The sequence below is a fragment of the Azolla caroliniana genome, unplaced genomic scaffold (genome assembly GCF_043228905.1).
Source record: "Azolla caroliniana isolate FFs.n. ecotype wild unplaced genomic scaffold, voAzoCaro1.0.p SCAF_22, whole genome shotgun sequence".
In the NCBI taxonomy this organism is placed as follows: domain Eukaryota; kingdom Viridiplantae; phylum Streptophyta; class Polypodiopsida; order Salviniales; family Salviniaceae; genus Azolla; species Azolla caroliniana.
In genome coordinates, this window is record NW_028230457.1 from 10,841,466 (window position 1) to 10,859,884 (window position 18,419).

Sequence of the window (18,419 nt, forward strand, 5' to 3'; positions counted from 1 at the left end):
ACCACAAGGAGAGCGAGTGCTGGAAGAAGCGCGCCGACTCAGAGAGGACCGGATCCAGATTAGTTCCTGGGAAAACCGATGCAACCGGGCGTAGTCGCAACCGGAGACAACACTCTGCATCCGATCGCGAATGTCGGTGAAGTTCCCTTGAGCCATGTCGGGCAGAAAGGGAAACTTATGAACGTGTTACACGTCCCCACAATCACGAAGAATCTGGTGTCGGTCAGGCAGATCGTTGATCTGGGGATGCAAGTCCGGTTCACGCATCTTGGGTGCTTCATCGAAGAAGAAGGCCGAGTTATTACGCAAGGGCGCAGAGACGGGAGGATGTTTATCCTCGACTCTAGTGATGGTGGCACCGCAATGTTCGCGAAAGGACAAAAAATCGAGTCAGATATCGACTTATGGCACAAGCGGATAGGCCACGTTCCACTGATCAACGACTTCAGGACCTGCAATCGAAACAGGTGGTGTTCGGATTGCCCAAATTTAGTGGCCAAAAGGCACGAATTTGTGAAGCCTGCCAACTCGGGAAGCAACACTGACTTCCATTCCCTAACGAGCATAACTGGAGCCGGAACAAGCTCGACTTGATACATTCCGATGTATGGGGGCCGACACAGAACGTTAGTCTTGGCGGGGAGTCGATATTTTGTCTCCTTCATCGACGACTATACGCGGCACACGTGGATCTATCTCATCGAGAAGAAGAGTTGAAGTCTTCGATTGTTTCCGGAACCTCAAAGGGTTCATGGAAACGGAAACAGGACGAAAGATCAAGTGCTTGTAGGTCGGATGGCGGAAAAGAATACTTTTCGGTCAATTCAACGGCTATCTGCAACAGATGGGAATTCCGCGCGAATTTAGTTGTAGATACATGCCGGAGCAAAACATCGTGGCCGAGAGGAAGAACCGGTCAATTGTAGAAGCGACACGGGAAATGCTGGAGGAGAAGAGCTTGCCCAAGTTCTATTGGGCTGAGGCGGTACGAACCGCAGGCATCACTTCAATGGCTTCGTCCTTGATCCCGTCGGCCGCCTCCATTGCGCACCGACTCGCCTCGTCCGCCACGACCACGGGGCCTATCTCCCTCTGTGTACAACATCCTATTGTCGGCATGCGTGCTCGTCGACGCACCCACGTGGTTCTCCTCTATAAGGAGCATCAACTATAGGTCGAAAAATGACGGCGTATTCTCCCGTGTACACACAGCAGTTCGGAATGCTCCGGACTTCGATGTCAGTCCCCCAAGACAGATCTGCACCATCTCGCCTTCCTCGACGTTCACATCGATGGAGGCTAAGGAGTCACATATATCTTTGATCTTCGTGGTGTAATCAGCCACCGACAAATCGCGTTGTCGTAGGTTGCTCAGCTCCTGTCGGAGTTGAAGCTTCCTGGTTGTAGTGCTTGCGGCGAAAATCTTCTTCAGATTTCCCCAAGCATCTTTCGGCGTTTTTGCATCCCGAATGTAGCTTAGGAGTTGTCCGCTCACACAAGACGCGAAGCAGTACAATACTCTACTCGCCGACTGTTCCCACACCGGGAAATCTCTGTGTGTCGATTCGGGTGCTGTGTCATTTGCTCCGTTGACATAGCTCCAGTAACCGTGCCCGAGCAGGTACTGGTGCATCTTGTAGGACCAAGATGCATAGTTGTTTCTATCGAGCTTCTCCGTCGGAAGCGAGCTAGCCATGCCTCTATCCATCGGTTTTACCTGTTCTGCTTGGTTAGTTTTCCTTTCAAGCTATGTCGGTTGCAGAGGTTCTCAACCCTCGCGCTCTGATACCATGTAAAGAATAGTGTGCAGAAGCCATAGGAAATCGAACACAGAAAATAGGCAGGTTTAATGGAGAGCTTGTATATGCACAGTACGTGGGAGAGATAGAGAGAGAACACACAGAAAAACACTCGATTCAAAACAATACTCAATCTGTACATAGGATGTGCTCAGTGAGCACTTTTATACAAGTCCATACGGACTGACAGAAGTACTGACACGTACTTCAATGCTCATAACTGAGCTCTATGCTAACTCCCAAAATATATTCCTACGCGGAATATCTTTCCAACGGCCTTGCGGTTTACGCACCACTACGGCTTCTCGTTACGTGCCGGTTTGCGTACTGGTTTATGCACCCGTTTTACACACCGGTCTGGCCTAACCGATCGGCCCCAACCGATCCGGTTCTCGGCTTGCACAGCCAATCCGTCCAATGTTGAGCTTGTATCTCAACAAAAGGAAATATCTCTTCTTAAAACTTAAAGTGCATAAACCATTTAGCCCTAAATCCTTCCGGTCCAGAACCCTAGCGGTTCCGCCTCACGATCCGCACTAGCTAGTGGATTTTCATGACACCGCTCTACCAACTAAGCTAAGGTTGGGTTTTCCTTCTTTTTCATAGTCATAATTTGATTGTCATATGGACCAATCAGAGGAAATACCTAGCAGAAATTGTCGATCACAAAGCACACCTAGAAGATCTAAATTGTAAGCACCACCAACCTAATCATATTTCAAGGGGCAAGTGTAGTCTTTTGTCATAACAATTGGGTTTTGGTTGTTCGCCAATCAATTTTGGGCATTTAATGTAGAAAAATTGTTTGTGGCCCAAAATAAAATTTGATCATTGCACTCTTATGTCAAAAGTTTCCCTAATCGTAGCTTTGATATTACTACATTTAAAGAATAATATATAGTATCTTTCTAGATTTGAAAATGTTTAAGGTTGGGGTTTCATTTATTTTCCATGGGGTATAACGAAAATTGTTAAGGTTATTGACAATGTTAGTAATTGGTTTTGTAATAAAGCAAAGGAGGAATGGTGTCAACTCAAAACTAAGATATTGAGTATTAAACGAGCGGTTGCTTCTTTGCACCATTCTCAACAACATATGCCATGGGCTATGTGGGTGATGTTGGAATTGAATAATGCAAAGGATAAACTTTGTAAATTATAAGATACTTGGGCTCAATGCACTTATAATGCATTTGCTACAAAGTGGGCAAAAGTGGGGGATAAAGTCTCCGTTGATTTTTTCAAAATTGTAACTCTAAAAAGAACTTGTAATGGGATGAAACAACTACATAGGGATAATGGATCCATTACAGAGGATGCCAGAGAAATGAGGGATATTGCTACGAAATTTTATAGTAATTTATTGTCTGTTGAATGTTTTACACTCGATCAATTGGAGAGTTGTAGAGTTGTGTGGCAGTCCATGCATGCACGTGTTTCACGCCATAAGGAAAATGTTTTGGTTAAACCGATTTCGATTTTTGAAGTAAGAGATGCTTTGGATGCAATTGGCTCCCATGTATGACCTGGTGCCGATGGGCTTTCTACAGAGTTTTTCCGGAATTATTGGGAGTTTATTGGGACTGACATTACTGTTGCATTCCAAGAGGTGCTTGACACTGGATTTATGCCAAGTGGACTGAATGTATGATATATCTTATTCCTAAGTTGGAAGGGGTAGTGGCTAATATTAGGAAGTGGCGACCCATAACTATATTGAATACTATTTACAAAATATATGCTAAGTTGTTGGTTATGAGATTGCAGCCTTTTTTATTACACATCATTCCTAACACCCAAACAGGGTTCTTACAAGATGTGAGTATATTGGATAACATTTTTTTATTTTGGGAAGAGGTTGCAATTTCACAAGAAAGGAAAGAGGATTTAGCAATCTTGTTGTTGGATTTCGAAAAGGCTTATACATAGTAGATTGGTCTTTTTTGAGGGGCACCATGGAAAAGTTTGGTTTTCCTAATCAATGGTTAACGGTTGTCTCAGCTCTTTACAAGTCAGTTACTAGTAGGGTATTAGTAGTTGGAGAGCTAGGCCAAGCATTCTCAATTTCGAGGTTAGTGAGACAGGGATGTCCGTTGGCTCCTTTTTTATATTTGATGATTGGAGAAGCTTTTAGTAGTTTTCTTACAAATAATATTACAGTGAATATAAAAGGGTTGCAATGGCCATGGTTAGAGGAACAAGTTGTGGATTGTCAATTTGTTGATGATACAACCTTGTATTTGCAAGGTTCTCACGATAATATTTCTAGAGTACAACAGGTTATTGATACCTTTTGCTATGCTTCTAGAATAGTTATTAATTGGAATAAATCGGTGGGGTTTTGGGAAGGTAACACAGTAAACCCTTTGTGGGGTCCACAACAAACGTTCCAATGGATTTCGCATGGTAAACCTATAAGATACTTGGGATGTCAGGTAGGTATTAATCTTTCGTCGGAAGATCATGTAGCTCCTCTGTTGCTTTCTATAAGGAAAAATTGGTATATTGGAATACTGCTAAATTGTCATTGGCAGGTAGGATTGTTGTTGTCAATCAAGTATTGTTGGCTTCCATGTGGTACATTTTATCGGCTTGGTTGTGCTCACGTTCTGCTTTATCACAAGTACAAAGGCCTATTAGGAATTTCCTTTGGGGATCTAAAGATTGTTCTTATGTGAGAGCCAAGGTATCTTTGAATGTTATTGGATTGATTGAGCCTCTTTTACAATGTAAGCCTTTATTGGGAAAATTTATTATAAGAGGTTTGTTGCCTAGTGGGTTTAGGGTTTAGGGTTTAGGGCCTTGGAAAAAAATCTTTAAGGCGGAGAATGGTTAAAGTTATGCCTTCTACATGTGGCAATTGGAAAGATAGTATTAGACGGTGGTTTTTAAGAGATTTTAACTATTCCATTGATATTTTTCGTCATGATAAGTTTTTTAGGGGTATCATGAAGGCATGGTGGGATTTGAAACATAACTTAGTCCAATATCTACCATCATGTACAGAGGAATGGTTGTGTCAACCCCTCATATTGAACCCACTATTTACATCAGAAGAGGGGGTAATGTTAGGGAAGAGAACTAGGTTGAATTGGGCTGACTTTGATAAAGGTGAAGTTGAGTTAGTAGGGAATTGGCTGACTTTTTCTTCTTCAACAATGGAAAACAAAACCCATGTTTGTAGTACAATTTGGGGATGGAACATTATGTATGCAGAAATGGATAGAGTCTTTACGATATCTTGCTTTCAGGCTTCTCAAACTAGTCTATTTTGGAATGGTATGTTTTCATCCCTACATGTCTTGTTGGGGGTTAGGGGCTATAAAAACCCTCATGAATGTATTTACTTCGATGTTTTGTCTTCTGGACGACTTCATTCTCTCTTTGTGGAAGACGGAATTGCAACTCAAGGAAATATGTTGACTATTCATATATTGTGGAAGAAAGATAAAAAATGGATGTTGAATCCACATCCAAATGATATAAACAATTTCTCTGAATTATGGGTCTATGAGAATAAGCCCATTGATTGCCTTTCGTGAGATCCTGGTGAGTGGAAATGGCAAATCATATCAGCGCAAGGAATGTTAGGTAAGCAAATCCCATTTTTTCCATATTCGGTAAAAATGGGTAGAGAAATGCTAAGGAGGGGTGTGGTTGTTATGCTAGCAGCTTGTAAATTTTGGAGATTTGGTAATGTAACAGACTCTTGGTTGAATGCTTATTGGAAATGGTTATGGGCCATGCAAATTCCTAAAAAAGGTGTGTTATTTAGATGGTTGTCGACACATTATGGCATTCCTCTGAAGTCACGGATGTGGGGGCATCCATGATTTAAAATGTGATAGTTGTAGTTCTTCCATCGAATCGGTTTACCATGTTTTATGGATATGTCCTATTGCTAGAACAGTTTGGAAAAGAATGTTGAGAATGGTGTATCCTATTTATGGTAAGCAGGTGCACACATGGGGTTTTGTGAGATGGGGAAGATTGGCTAAAGAAATTCAAAACTATGAAAAGGAGTATGTTGATTTTCTTCTCCTCTACGATGGAAGTCATGTATTGGAGGTCTCTTATACTACAACAATCCATTGTTTGGAAGAGGACAAGGTTTGGTCTACGATATCTTCTTTAGTAGTTTGGGTATTGTGGAAGGCTAGATGTAAATGTGTATTTCAGAAAGTTAAACAGAATGCGGTTGAGTTAGTCTAAAAAATTAAATTTGTTAAGGTTATTTGACACTTAAATGGTAGGATACATATCACAATGGTAACTTGTGTTCATTAATAAGTGTCATTGTTATAAAATCCGACCTATTGCATTCAAACCGACGACCGAAGGATTACAATGAGCCACAATCCTTTGCTCTACCAACTAAACGAAGGTGAAGTTTTCCTTATTTTTTTAAGGGAAAAGTACCAGGATGCCCCTGGAAGTTCGTCTATTTACCAGAATGCCCCTTGAAGTTCCAAATTTACTAAACTACCCCTATGTCCAAAAAATTACACTTTATAAAGTAATTTTCCATCAAATCTTTGGTAAATAGGGCTAGTTCAGGTCCATTTCTTCTATCTTTGGTAAATAGGGCTAGTTCGGGTCCATTTCTTCTATCTTTGGTAAATAGGGCTTGTAGATTTGAGTGTATAATTACTTTATAAAGTGTAATTTTTTGGACATAGGGGTAGTTTGGTAAATTTGGAACTTCCAAGGGCATTCTAGTAAATAGACGAACTTCCAGGGGTATCCTGGTATTTTTCCCTTTTTTTAATAATAAGGAAACTTGTACCAACAATTGTCAATCACAAAGCACATCTAGAATATCTAAATTGTAAGTACCACCAACCTAATCATATTTCAAGGGGCAAGTGTATAGTCTTTTGTCATAACAACTGGATTTAGGTTGTTCGTCAATAAGTTTTGGAAATATTATTCAATCTAGGATGAGATGTTATACTTCTCTTTTATTCAACTAAGCCAAAACATTGTTGTGTTTTTTCCTCACCGATATATATACATACATATAATCCATCAATTGTTGGATTACATAACAAATCCTAAGTTGACATTTGACTTTCTTGTATTGGGTGCCATAGCTTGTGTTTGTCAAGGGTGAGAGTTATCTCTAGGTTCCTTCTTTATCCTTGACATTGCTTGGTGCATAATTATTCAAATTTCTCTCTAAGAGGTCGGTGGTATGGGAATCCGATATGATACATCTAATATCCATTTTGATCTCAATAAATTATAGGGTTTCCCATAAGCTTATTACTTGTAATATTTGGGAAATGTTGGCAAAGTAAATATTAGTTCAAATAGCTACTATGAAATTTCATTGCTCTTAATTTGACATATGCAACATTAAAGTTGAGGATGTGTGTCACGAGACCATTTTGATATTGTTTCATTATAAAAACCTTGGGTTGAGATGATGAACACTAACAAATCAAAACAAAAAAATGATGAGATAAAATTCAATTTGGTAGGTTTTCTATAACTCGTGGACTAGAATTGCCAATAATAATAACCACTAAGATTCAGGTTAACGATGACACTACATGGGAATAATACACAACACACCAAATACATAATAAAAAGTAGTCATACGTTAAAAATTGGCATAAAGCATATTATAAAACATTGAATTGGTTTCATAGGCCTAACATGAATTAAGGGCTTCTGGACACTCAAATTGCAAGCTACTTCCTTCCATATGTGCATTAAGCAAACTTTTGTCCGTCTAACAATTTTCCAAAAGAAGCACAATGTAAAACATTGCTCTAGTCATCTCCTCACTCTCCATGCAAATAAACGCAGTTACAAAAAGAATTGTATTGACTACTATATGTTTGCCATTTGAGCTCATGTATGTTTTTGCAAGACAAATTGCACTACTAATATAGTCGAATATTAGAATTGGACATCAAGAGTTTATGATAACTTGAACAACTTTAATAAAGAAAGAAATTATAATCCCTTGATTAAAGAGTAGTAGAATTCTTGACAAAATAATTATTTTTATTTTTCTTACATGGATGTGTGATTCCTTAGATGATTCTTTTTCAATTGATCCCATCAACATTTTAAACCCAAGTGACAAAGATATAATAGTTGCATGCCCAAAATTAGTAATGTAAATACCAAAAAAGTATATGGGGATAGTGAAATTGTGACTACTAGCATGTATACGTTGTTAAGAGAGGAATTGCCATAGCATTAACACTAAATTCTTTACACAATTGGTTGTAGATCACAACCATAAGACACAATTTAACTAGTTGTGCAGGATAAAACAATAGTCATCATAGGAGCATTGAAAAATAAGTAGTTAAACCGCGCATATTCACATCACTTCACGATAACATAACATGCTATATATTTGAATATTACCAAGTGTCTCATTATTGTCACTTGTCATTGCAAGAAAATCTATTTCATATATCTATGAAATCTTGTATAATATGCCATGGAAATCATTCTCAATGATTGAGTTGTTGCCATGTGTCGATTCAAAGGCTATTGGAATATACAAACTATAAGCTAGGGGCTTACATTAAATGTAGAACTACCCATATAATCTTTGATACACCTACATGATCCTCTACAAGTACTCTCACATAGCAACCTCCAGTAATTCCAAGACATTGAGAAGGTATTTTCCACCTAAATATCACACATCCATCTAGTATTCAAGCTAAGGGACCTAAGAAGTAAACGGATTTCTTTGTTTTGGATTCCCAAAATGTGGTTGCAAGTGAGTTGTGAGTCTAGTCATTTAAAATTTTGAATAATGTAATGATAATTGTACATCCCATACATGGAGATGAAATAATTGGTAAGATATAGCATTAGTACGATAATTACTTGTTCATGTGAAACGTAGAAATGTAAGAATCATCATTATCTTGTAGGTAGAGAGTAGTACCATAAAATGCACAAAGCTCGAGGCTAGATGAACATGCTCATTGTTCTCTTCATCACTTTGGTTAATGACACTTAATAATATTACAATAATTTGATATTTGCGTTAATGGAACATTTGTTGTACCTTTGATATTTCTTGTTCTGCTTGGAAGCACTCAAAAAACATGATTAACACTTTGAGTAATTGGAATATTGAGGTCTACCTAAGACTCAAATGAATGGTTAGCCAAATTGAATGAATATTGTACATTATGTGTTGGACTTACAAGAATAAATCAAATAGCCGAATTATTAGTTGTTTGAAATTTAACTGTATTTAGACTACATATCATCCCCTAAGGGCACCTGTAAGAACTTGACATTTATCTGTTGGTCCTAGAAGCCTTTGTAAAAGTTATTGTACGTAGTTTAACCTATCGCAATAAGTGACCATGAAGATGAAAAGATGGTCAAACATTCAAAAGGCATGTGTGCAAAGTTCCTTTTCCAGTTTGGTTCATATCAGAGTCCCATCTGTTCATAAACTAATATAATACAACGAATTCATTTCCTTTGAATATAGAATCTCATTTGATTGATGGAAGTTCCGTCCACTATTAGGCTATAATAAATAGCAATTCAATTCTATATGTAGAACGTCATTCACATCAAGTTGTCAAAAAGAACTCAAGGTTGTATGTGAAGAATAGGATGGACCAAAAGGCAATATTGAGAAATATAATATCTTCAATACACAAATTGTGATTTTGATGACAATGATTATTGGGTCCTTGTTTCTCTCTATACCATTGGAAGTAAAAACAAGATCTTCTTAGTTGTTTAGCATTGTCTTTAAATCGACAACAATTTCCCTTTCTTTATTTATAGTGTGGAAAACATGACAATGTAAAATGGTGTTTAACTAGTTTGTTAAGATCAATTTACTAGTGTGCATGAGCTCAAACTAGATTTATGAAGACGTTTTGTAATGAACACAAGTTCAAACCCATTAAACAAGAAACCCACAACCTAGTTAATGTCAAGCATTGCACTACACTATCAAGTCTATATATTTTACTCTCAAAATTTGAATAAGGTAGTCTAGTGAATCTAATTGTGACGTGTATAGTAAAGACAATGTTTCCACATTGTGTCTTAGCACAAGGTGTCTTGTCTACATATGATCTTGTGCTTTGAGAGTGTTTGGTCATAGAAGAAGTGTGGATGAGAAACTTGTTTGTTTGTTTGATTTGACTAGGGAGAGAGAGAATTTTATTTCTATTGATGTAATGAATACATCGAGTGCCCAAATGATAACTCCTTGCTTCAAACTGGTGAAACACAACTAACTTATTTTTGTCAATGTAGTGATATTGTTCATTGTAACCTAAGGCCCAATTTGCAAGACATTGGCATTGGGCAATATTTGTTACTGAGTGCTTGTTTGGAAGGCATCTATATCAATGGGGAAAAAATCTGATTTCCATCCTCAAAACATGTTCACGTGTGGAGCATCATAAGATACACCATGCCAAGTTGTTATATTCTAATGTTTAAAATCTCAATCCAATAAGTTCCTTCATGTTGTGTGAGCAAGTTGCATTACCATTTTTGTATGCATTACATTTTCTCACATGCATTCAATGCTTATGTGTGCTTAAATGATGCAAAAACCCCAATAAATACACAGAGGTGTACATTTGCTCTATGTTTGGACTCACAATGCTAGTGAAAAGCAATGTATTCATATAAAAGTATCACAATGGGACCAGGTAGTTTTCTCGTAGCATTCTATGCAATGTAAAGTTAAATTTATATTGCATTATCATGGACTAGTAGGGAAAGCCCTGCATGCTAGAAGTTACCAACACTCATTGGAATCATGTCAAATATATGCCCACATTGCCCAAGGCCATTCTCAAGCACGCGAAGGTTGGGAGTAGAAGTCATCTAAATAGTCATAATGATTACACCAGCAACATGTCAACAACAATTACTTTGATCATTATTTATTTCTAGGCACGTAAAATAGTTGATCACTAGTAGTTTGTATCAACAATTACTTATCATTGATATTCAAGAACTTGTCCACATCCAATATTTATGACAAACAACTAAGAGATAACAAGGAATGACGTAGCCAATGATCAACCCTCACATTGTGCGTTCGCCGTTGCCTCTACCATTGTATGTTTTAACATTTAGATAAGAATGACCACGTAACCTTCATCTCAACATTTGAGTACCCGCCCCTTTATCTTGACATTAGGCCTTGTCCAGTCCTTCAACTCTAATTCTTAGGCCTTAACCTTGAAGCCTAACTTTCATCTCTTGACCTCATTGGGCATTTATATTCACTAAGATGCACCTTGAAAATGTGGAAAATACACAAAAATGCTCTCGAATCCCTCAAAAAATGGCCATGGTTGACGAGCTTTGGAATGGATGATATATATATTCACTAAGATGCACCTTCGATTTGTAACAAACACACACATAGTCTCAAATCCCTTGAAAATAGGCATGGTTGATGAGCCTTGATACACGTCAATGCACATGCACTTTGTTTACAAAAAACGCTTTATTGTGGATTGACTTTGTTGATTGGGATATAGATTTCCTACAAGTGTGATTCGATAGCGAGAGTGATTATGAGACAGTCGTTGATGGAAAACATAATGAATGATCGATGGAGGCGCAAGGGGATTAATTAGAGACGTGCACTAATGTGGTTGAATGAGTTTGGGGAGCATGAGAAACCCATGCCCATGGTGCTACAAAGGAAAGAGCCAGCCCAACCATGGTGTAGCAGAGTAAGCAACATAATATTGAGGTTGTAAGTTTGCATGAGAGACATTCACCATCCCAAGCAAGTTCCAACAGACTGTGGTGTCGTGGAGTAATCAAAAGGATTCGAAGCTAAATAACAAAATGGGGAGACATGTATGCTTAAAACAATGATGGATGATGGCAAGGAGTGGCGAGTCAGCGACTCAAAGTGAGGCTTCTTTGATAATGATTATGAATTAGCGACTGATTGAGTTGAAACTTAAGACGTGACATAATGTCCACTTAGAGAACATTGTGTGCAAGATAGGGAGAGTTTTTGGAGTGCTCTCCAAGGATAGAGCCCTCCCTCATCTATCAAATCTATCTCATTTCATTAAATACACACACATACATATTTGTCAATGTGTATCTATGTGAAGAGAGAGAACTAGAGAGAGAGAGAGAGAGTACAAGCACTGAAAATGAGGGGAGTGAGATGCTAATGATAGTCATGATGTGACCTCTCTCTCTCTCTCTCTCTCTCTCTCTCTCTTCTTATATCTATTACTATATATATGTCCATGTGTTTCTCTTTTATTGCATTTCTATCCCCCCATCATTTCATCCATCCATCCCTCTATAAAAGGGAAGGGAAAGCTCTCATAATATCATGGAGCTATTATTTGTGTGTGTGTGTTTCCTTCCCTCCTCATGATTGGCCTTAACTAATTAATCAACTAATTAATGAATGCATACATATAAGACTTTTAGTTTGATTTCTATTTTTTAATGTTTTTTGTGTGTGGAAATCATAGATTTTCTTTTGTGAATTGTATTGTTTATTGAATATACATATATGATATACATATACATATACACACATATATATATATATATATTTAGATTTAGATTTATTTATTTATTTATAATAGCAATATTTTTTGCATGCATGGATGGATGGTGATTGATTCCATGGCTATAGTAGCTAACTACATACATAACATAACTAACTAGCTTAGTATCAAATGTAAGTATCATAGCTATAGTGATTGGATTCTATGACTAATTTAGTAACTACATAACTAACTTAGTATCACATGTATCTCACATACATTTAACTAGCTTTGGATCAAATACAAATCCATATATGCATGTTACATAACATAACTCTGTATCAAATTATGCATGCATGCATATATACACAGAGAGAGAGAGAGAGAGAGATGTATATATGCAGGGATTCTTATTCTTGCTAATATTATTATTATGTACCTCTAATTGCTAGAAAGTTATGAATGTTGGGTGGGTCTCTATTAGGAAAAATTGTGAGATTTCTTGTAGTATTTATATATAACCCAAAAGATTGGATTTGGCAGTAGGATTTAAAGAAAAATCTAGTATTGTATATAACCCAAAAGATTGGATTTGGCAGTAGGATTTAAAGAAAAATCTAGTGTTATATATAACCCAAAAGATTGGATTTGGCAGTAGGATTTAAAGAAAAATCTAGTGTTATATATAACCCAAAAGATTGGATTTGGCAGTAGGATTAAAGTAAAATCTCGTATTGTATATAACCCAAAAGATTGGATTTGGCAGTATGATTAGATAAAAACATTGGCATTCAGATTGGATTGGAATTTATTAAAAAAGAAGAAGAAGAGAGGAAGCATGGATATGATCTTAAGAACTAATTGAAATTGATGGATTTAATATGTGTTTTTTTATATTTGGAGCTTCTTTACTTTCCAATGGGTGGGGGTGAGGAAGTGGTGTTGGGGGTTGCAGCCATCTCAGGCATCCAAGTGCCTCCTTCCCCATTACAAGCTAATCCCATCAACAAATCCTCTGCACACAACATATAATAATAAAAAGCACACTCTTTTCTTCTGAATCTGCAGTGATAGTGCTAGCTATGTGATGCTGCCATTGTTCAGTGGAGGGGAAGGGGGGCAACTGCTTGCCTCAGTTGGGAGCTACACCCACCATTCCCACACTTTTGAAAAACCAGACATTATTACCCTTCTTCTTCTTCTTCTTCTTCTTCTTCTTCTTCTTCTTCTTGGATTAAGTTCCTTTATTTGGTTCCTTCCTTCCCTTGGAAAGAAGGGAGCTCCAAAATAACCATAACATTCTTTGCTTTTCTTTCATGTGTCTGATCATGTAAAAGATGTTGGATCTTTCTGTTTTTCTAGGGTTTACTTATGATGTATTATATATATATATCATATATGTATATATGTATGAATACAGATACTCCAACATATCATAATATCATAAACATCCTTTTGATTTTCTTTCTTGTGTTTGATCATGTAAAAGATGTTGGATCTTTCTGTTTTTCTAGGGTTTACTTATGAGGTATTAGGGTTTACTTATATATGTATATATATATATTTATGTATATTTATATATGTATGAATACATATACTCCAAAATATCATAATATCATAACATTCTTTGCTTCTCCTTCATGTGTTTGATCATGTAAAAGATGTTGGATCTTTCTGTTTTTTCTAGGGTTTACTTATGTATGTATGTATGCACACTATGCATACAGCTTTTCTTTTTCTTTGCATTATATATATATATATATATATATATATATATATATATATATATATCAAAAACCTGTTGATCTTTAGTCAGTATTACATGCTGCAAATTGTGTTGTTCCATCACTACTACTACTACTTCAGAATTGAGTTTTTTCTTACGAGGTTCCGAAATCAAGGCGCATTTTGATGGAGCTAATGTCAGGAAGGAACGATGATAACTGGTCGGCGGATCAAGCCCCCCGGAAAGAGGAATCCATTCTGGGATATTGCTGCTCTTGCGAATTTATCCGACATTTCCATAAGGCCGGGCACTACCCATACTTTGAATATTTAAATTTTTTTAATAAACAGCCTTAATCCTAATGGTTTGAACCCCAATTACAAAACATCATTAGGGTTAGAACATTTTACAGAGAAAAACGTTTTTAACAAACAAATGCAATAGATTATTCTAATGTGATGAGGCAATTGTTATTAAAAGAAACAAACAAAAACAATTCAAATCATGAATGTTTTTTTTGTTTTGGTATAAATATCTCAACTTGTTTGTTCATGAATTAATACAGGACTGATTGATTTGGATACTTTTATCAACATTGCAGATCATGTGCATTATGTGATTTGAATGTTACTCTTATTAGCTTTGTAATTATGGATGATTAATGCTAGCATTAATACTAATAGTTGGTGATTAAGGCTAACATTGCAATCTTACTATGATAACTTCATATGATGTCATGTGATTTATACACAGAATATTGATAATTGAATCACATGGCACCCATGTTTAGTGTTTAAACTTTATAATATGAAACAATTGAATGAAACAATCACATTTCTTTGATGGATCCTCCTGCATTGATAACCCTTACTTTAGTAATTGGTAAGAAAAATTGTAACTTTGAGAATCTCCAATGCTATGATTAATGATGATGATATGCTGCAATTGTGCCGTCAACTGCATTTTCTCCACGAATGTTGTGAATATTTATCGAACCAAAACATATAAGCATATCCCACACGATTTCCTTTCCATGTTTAAACTATCTTTAACTGCATGGAATCATAATTGGTCCAGAGTTTATTATAATGTATTAGAAATGACTTGGTACAAGCTCCATCATAATTCTAATCCATACTTTTGATTCGACAAACCTTCATGTTACTTTAATGGCATTTTGTAATAGTGGGGCTACATCCTTCAAGCTTCATGACTCAGTTGCCATGCATCAATTTGTCACCTTTTTAAATCGACAACGTCTTTGGCCCAAAGATGATGGGAGTGTCAAAAGAGGAAAAGATATTCGGATTTATTTATATAACTCTCATGATGGGTATCAACTCCCTTCACTAAGTTTTTATGTAGTTCCTATCTGTTGTAGAGGTGTTAATGCAATTGTAACTCTTAAGACATCCAACTTTAATGATTATGTGAAATCATATGATTATGTGAAATCATATGTACATTTTCCTGATAAATATTTGTAACTTGTAGTCTCCCTTCTTTTGCTATTGATCAAAAGATTGTATATAATTCCTTTCATATTTCAACTCATCACAAGAAAATGATCCTCGTATGCAACATCACTTCAAAAGATCTTATATAACCACGAGATTGTGATTATGCATGGCCTTGAACATAAGGTGTGCCTATTCATAGATACTTAAATGAGAAAAGTCTTAACTAACGTAAGTTTGATTGTGATCCCAATATTCTACTGCTATGAAGAACTACCCTTGAAGCCATACTGTGTGAGAGAAAGGATTGATCTTCTTCTTAGAATTAATTTTCTTTCGTCATGATCAAGGGGTGGTGGACCTATATTGGCAATTTCTTTTAAGAGCACTCCTGATGTTGGGAATGAAGTCTTTGCTTTCATGCACATGTGTTATACAAGTCTCTTTAAAGTCAAATGCATTTGTATTGATCAAATTTATGCTAATTATAATTTTTAATATAGAGATAAATTCTCTCACAAGAATATGTTTACATCACAAAGTTCAAATGTTTGCCAAAATTGTAAAGCTATACTTTTAGAAGAACTTTTAGCAAAGATATTAGCTACCTTGTGATCTAAATTAATAAGTTCTCATATCCTTTAGATCTAAGATAACTTCAATCACCTTTTTATGAACATCATGATCATAGGGAGCAAGATTCTATGTGCAATATAAGGTCTTTGAATGAAAGTTAAGATTTTTACTCACATAGTAGAGGTTGTATCATCAAAAAGTTTTTGAACATGTATACTTAAATACTAAGTTCAAGGTTTTTGATTAATAATCCATCAACATAGCTTCACACACTTGTTCCAAATATCTCCAATATTACTAAGAGAGAATTTATTGTTGGTATACATAAATTTAAAATCAAGATGTCTTTCATATATCCATAAAACGTAATATATCACTTTGTCTTGAATGAGCTACAGGAAAAGAAGGAGAATATGTGGAAACTGTGTTTTAAACTACACAAAATTTTAGAAAGAGTTCTTATAATTAATCAAGAATCACTCATTCCTTAAAGGAACGCAAGAACACGAGGGAAATGCCTAGAAGACTCAAAAGTGTTGTTAAACTGGAATAATTTGAAAGAAATGGCCTGCCTCTAAGAAGTATTACTAGCTCACTTGTCAAAGGTACATGTCTTACAACTAAAAGTTGTGAGTTTGAACCATATTTCGTGCGACTATCTTTTACATCTGAATGATTGTTGTCTTTGTACATACAATTATAATAGTCAAATGCTTAGATGGAGTACTTTGTTTGGCTTCTTTGACTAACGGTGATGGAAGTCTAGAACGTTAATATCAAGAGCATCGACAAGATTCTGATATGTAGGTTCCCACGTATGGTTGAAAGGAAAATAGAATCAGTTGAATGAAAAAGTAAACTGCGAGAAGTTGGAATCCAAAATTTCTCAAGCTGTGAATGCCTTATGATCCTCAATCTCGACTAGTTGAGGAGGTAAAAGCAATGCTCATTTCAGAAAGGGAATTTCCATGTAGTTGGATTCCAACAAAGAGATGCGGATTAATAACAAGAGGTGAGCTAGACAAAATGATGATGGAATCTCCAAACAAAAAGCAACATCACCAACTCAACTAATGATCCAATAAGGGGAACCATGAACTAATATTTCATGACAAGATAACAAGGTGAAAATCATAGAGCCATCTATCATGTTGAATATAGAGAATATGAGTAATTTATTACATAAGAGGACTTTACGTCCATTCTCCAAAAAGTGTGTTCATACACAAGGTGTGGTTGATCTTGAATTCTCAATGTAACCCTTCAAGATCAATTGTGTCATAAAGTCATTTGTATAAAGAAATTGGTAACTTTCTTGCACTCCCCTCAAGCTTAAGGTAACAAGGGGCATGGGCCAACTATAACCATTGAAATTTTGATGATCAATGTGGATTGTTGTAGATCCATTTCTCTCACTAGGCTCCTCTTGGATATAGAGATAATGAAATTCAATGAGTTTGAATGGGCATGTAACATTGTTTCAATTCCAAGGTTGTCACTAAGGATCCATACTAGCTCATTCATGTCAACAGGAAAGTTCTTCAAGGTCAGTTTATACCAAATAAGTTTAGATGTGGAAAACTTTTGCTTGGCAATGGCACGGTAAACTATTTCTTGATTCTCTAAAAGTGGCATTCTTACCCAAGGAAAGTGCAAAGGCCAATGTAGATCACATATCCGATGAATTGCCTATCTGGCATGTCCAACAAGAATCAATAAAACCTTGAATATGAATTAGAACTCCTTGTTGGAGTTGATTATAAGTTCCCACCTCATGCACAACCTATCGTCGAGATCTTGCAACATAGGCAGAAAAGAGAGTAGCGAGTACTAGCAAGATCATGACATTCAAAGAAAGACATGGAAAACTAAGAATCAATCCAAATGCCTATTGTTATAGTTGCAATATTCACCAATTGATACAACATATTGTACAATAGTTTTGATTCTCGCACTCTCCAAAATGACCAACACCCACGAAGCCCTAAGTTTCTTACATATATGCATGGACTTTGAGGATTTTCCCACAAGTATGTCCCAATTGGCCTTACAATAAAAAAACACTTCCACCAAACTCTAACACGTGTTTGGTGCCATGATGTGGTATGTGCAAAGGTACACAACATAAATATAGGTTTTATAAAAGCTCAAGATTCTCAAATGGCAAGAGTTAACTATTACTAACAAAAGGGTAAAGGGGTTGATACCCACTAAAGATGACTAAATGAAAAAGAATGAATCTACAAAGGCCAATGAATGATAGGAGAACATGTGGTAAGGGCGAATGAGGAACACTTGCTTTTGTCAAACTAGGTGTCCATGTGAAAATAGGAATAGGTGGAACACTAAAAGAGGATAA